Genomic DNA, 4,591 nt, shown 5'->3' on the forward strand with positions numbered 1-4,591 from the left:
AATGAAAATCCTCTAAATTTCTCATAAACCTTCTTCTGTTGTCCGTCCTATTATTGCCGGAATACGATATGAAATTCTTGTGATGCTGACTATTATGAACTCACTCAATCCCTATTTCATGTTTAGTTTATCTTATTCGCCAATCCATACTGGCTTCTATTACTCTAGGGTCTAACTTTTCCATTTGGTGATTGCGTAAGAGTTGCGAACTTATTTCTTGAAGTGAGGATATGACTTTATGGCCTATATTCTTTCATTGTCTCAAGGCCTGTCATCGTTTGTCTTTCCCCTCACATGACTGTAAATTCTGTAATACTGTCATCATTTTTTTTGACCTACCGTTAACATCCGTGTATCATATCTTACTCATAATTATTTACTCTATTCTCATCTCCTGCTAATTATCTATGTCTACTGCTTTATTCTAAAAACTCTAACAAATCTTTCTTTTGCCTTTGGATACCCTTGCTCCATCCCTTGGCTCTTTCAATTGCCTAGCATTCTTTCTTTACTGGGGCGGGAGCCACACTAAGATAATATTTATTCCTTCAAGTCTTCCAGTGCTCATATCTAGCTTTAATATTTTAGGGTGCACCATCTAGGTGTCTCACAAAGAGATCTACTAGCATACTTGCAATATCCTTCGGAAATGTCAACTAACACAAACAATCCATTCACCATCTTGGTTTACTATAACCCAGCCAGGTCCTGATGTTCCGTCCTTTTCTTAAACTATACCCGTTAGCCCCCACAGGGCATAACTGAAATATGTGAGACCAACTGTACATACCTCTGTTACTGTTGAATATAACTCAAAAAGCTTATGTTCCTCTACCTCAATTATAAGCATTGATAACCTTCATTAACTGGGTGCCTCATACCCTTCTTCACCTTGTTTCTTTTACTTCTTAAAAGCATTGTCTTTTACCATAAAGGTGGATAAATATTCTTGCCTTAAGGTCCCTTATCAAGAGGCTTATATCTTTCAGCACACTCATGATCTGCTGAAGACCTCACATTTATTTATCGTAGGCATCATACAAGAATCCAATTCCTCTGACTCTACTCTTCCACAACTATCTCTCTTTCAAAACCTTCTTTCCGGATGTAGGTATCGTCTTATTATGAATAAAATTGAATTTCAGAACTTGGATTATTATAAGTGAGCTCTACCACACGATCTAGAATAAGAAGAAAGAGAGACAATCCTAAATGTCCTGTAGCCTCCTGCTTATAAGTGTGGTACACGACACACCCATAAACAAGACTCTACTAGACACGGCTTGTAGACTCCCTATGACAGAACTGCTCTGATACCACTTTTATGACACCCTTAACCTGGGGAGAGAGACCGGCACCTAGTGCCTTACATATCCTTGCGTACCAAATTGCAACTAAGTGACTCGGAACATATGATGTCATACTTTTTGCCATGGGCCACATTGCAAGACGATAGCAAATGCTGACTAAATATCAATATAAAACTTGGCTGACAAGGCCGTCATATTTATTACAGCTGAAAAACCAAATATACATACAACGCCTGAAAGCCCAACATATTGCACTAACTGACAAGATATGTCTACAAGCCTTTATTGATGGATATACTGTGATCGGAACAGCTCTCCGACCTACTCATGACATATATACGTATATATACAAGATATACATAAGGCTCTAGACTCGAAACTCCGATAGGCATGGAGCGTACCGATCATGCTGAACTAGGGCAACACTTATTGAAGAGGTCTACTCGTTTGTCTGTCTGACCTGCACGCATGAAATGCAGCACCCCTAGAAAAGGGACGTCAGTACGAAAAAATGTACTGAGTATGTAAGGCAATATACTGAAAGCTGAAACTGAACTGATAATATAATAACTGCAAGTAGCCGGAAGTCAAAGATAATCTGAAGATATGCTTACCTGCTGATATTGACTCGATTCTCTTAATATAGTAAGTAAAATAGTTGTCCGGCCCTGTAAGGCTCGGTATATATATATATATATATATATATATATGCTCTGCCGTAGTAGGCTCGCTCATAAGCACTCGACCATACTAGGCTCTGTATCTCGACCAATTGGGCTTGCTCATATGCGCTCGGCCACAGTAGGATTGTCATATAACTTACCATCTGATCAGAGGTTGCCCAATAGGGGTCTGCCCATCGATTATAGCTCGATGGTAATGAAAGTACTTTTAATACTGTATAAATGTAACTTCTCTGCTCTCTTGATTGAAATAAGGAAATATTCAACTGAATATAAAATCCCGATAAGGAGAATATTATAACTTACAACACTAGAAAAATATACGCAATTAGCGAGACTAGCCAAATATACGTAAATTCTGGGATGTGAATGTAATGACGAGATCATGCCAAATGAGAGAAGAGCTTAGCCTTAACATACCTGTTCCTGGAATTATTTGAATGAATCTGCTTCTGCGAAATATGGACAAAATTCCGTTTGAAATTTTGAAACGAAATCTGACTGGTTTCTGAAATTTTAATCGAAATGTTGGCTTAAGACGTTGAATTTGTACAAGGAAAATGGTTATACTTCACGTTTTTGGTTTTTAAACAGATTTGCAAATATTTTTTTTATCTATGACCATACAATTAGAATGTTTAATAATAAAGCTTATAACCATATGCAAGACTTGGTTACAAGTGTTGTTGATAAGACATAATGTAATGAACTACAAATAGCCACATGGCTTGAATGACTAAGAGTCATTCTTAGCCATTGTGGCTTTTTGCCACGTGTCTTTGAGTTACTTCGCTAAATTTTGTCCGTTTATTAGTTAACTGGGTAATGTTCTGTTACCCGGTAATTAATCAATTACCCTCATAATTTAAAAATTATCATAAATTACTTAAAATTCTATTTATTTTTAAAATACTTCATATATACCTTATATATTATAATATCGTGGTCATATGGTACCTTGCATGGTACTAGTTCATAATTATCGGGTATTATCGCTAGACCCATATTTTATTCCAAATTGGCCACTTCCAACGGCACTTGTTTTCGTTAATCTATGTACCCCTTTATCCTTCATAACACTTATTTATCGCTTGTTATAAATAGCGTAAGTACGTTAACATTAAGATGATCTCATTCCCGATTCTACGTCGGTTAACTGAAAACGAAATCTTTAACGTACAATACTTCAGGGTGCAACATCGTTGTAACTTAATATTGCAAAATGTGACATAACCGTAATGTAATACTCCGGGACGTGACATCTCACTTCCGGGTTCTCATTAATTTATTTATGGCGTATTTTCATGTACGAAAATATGGGGTGTAACACTGTCGGTGCACTTCCCAAGGAGAAGATGATGTTTAATGCGACCAGAATTTAGTGGCCTTCTTCGGGCAATTAAGCAGTTGTTGCCTGGCCTCTATATATTTATCTGTCCGCCCTTCAAGCGGCAATATTGCGGTTTCTTTTTAAGCCTGTCTCCTTTGTAGAGCTTGGCGCTTTGTGCTAGTCGCTCCATTTCTTTGCTTCAGAAAGTTTTTGCCTGGATCCTCCCCTTCTTCTCCTTGTTCTGTCATGGCCATGGCAGCTAGTTCGACATCTAATCCTCGGATGAATGGGACATCTTCCTGTGTTCCTCCTTTTGTTGGCGCCAATGACCTTCTACTGATGTCTGGGGAACGAGACCCGGAGTGTGTTTCCTTGAAGAAGGTCGCCACGCCGGGGAAACCTCCCAATGTTCCAGGCCATCGGGAGCATGTGTCGAGGATTGTCTTATCGATGAGGGAGGAGAACCTTGGGGTGATCAGGAGAGAGTGCGTATGGGGAAGGAATGATTCTGCAAGTACCTTCCCCCGAGGAGAGTGCCAAAACGTATGTTGCGGGTTTTTTGAGCGTGTATACCCACATTCTTGCGCCAGGTACCTATGACCGGTCGTGTTTGATTTCTGTAGAAGGTATCAAGTAACGTTGGTGCAGGTTCATCCCTTTTTCTGGAGGATAGTGCAGTAGATGATATATTTTGCTGATAAGGCCGGGATAGAGTTCACCTTTAATCACCTCATAAGGTTATACCGACCATTGCATTATCGGGGCCTAGTTGCTCTTCAGCGTAGGTCCACTCGAGTTACTTCGATCGGCAACGAGGAGGATGAGGACCGCGAGTGGATGAATCGGTTCGTTCGAGTCCGAACGACCGACATTATCCCCAGAGAATTTTTACCATTCCCCGAGAAATTGAACTCCACACGTAAGTACTTTGTTCGCACTGTATTTCTCTTCATATGAGGTTGGCCTCATAGTGATGTCTTCCTATCCTTTGTTTACAACAAACCATTAGTCGCTCGACGAGGTTCTTGACTTAGCTTAATGGTCTCGTAAGTTGGCAGCTAGTTGGGTTCATGATAAGTGCCGGTGGCAAAATATTTCGAAAGGGAGATGGGAGGCGAAGCACTATGGTAATGTGCCCGGCATTCCCCCTCTTTTTTGGGGATGGTTTCCCTTTAGTTGACTCTCTCGATTTCTCTGTCGCACGTGCTGGGAGTTCACTCGAAGCGAGTCTGGATTCCCCAAAGGAGGAGGACATATTACAGGCTTAA

This window comes from Nicotiana sylvestris, chromosome 11, assembly GCF_000393655.2.
Source record: "Nicotiana sylvestris chromosome 11, ASM39365v2, whole genome shotgun sequence".
Lineage (NCBI taxonomy): Eukaryota > Viridiplantae > Streptophyta > Magnoliopsida > Solanales > Solanaceae > Nicotiana > Nicotiana sylvestris.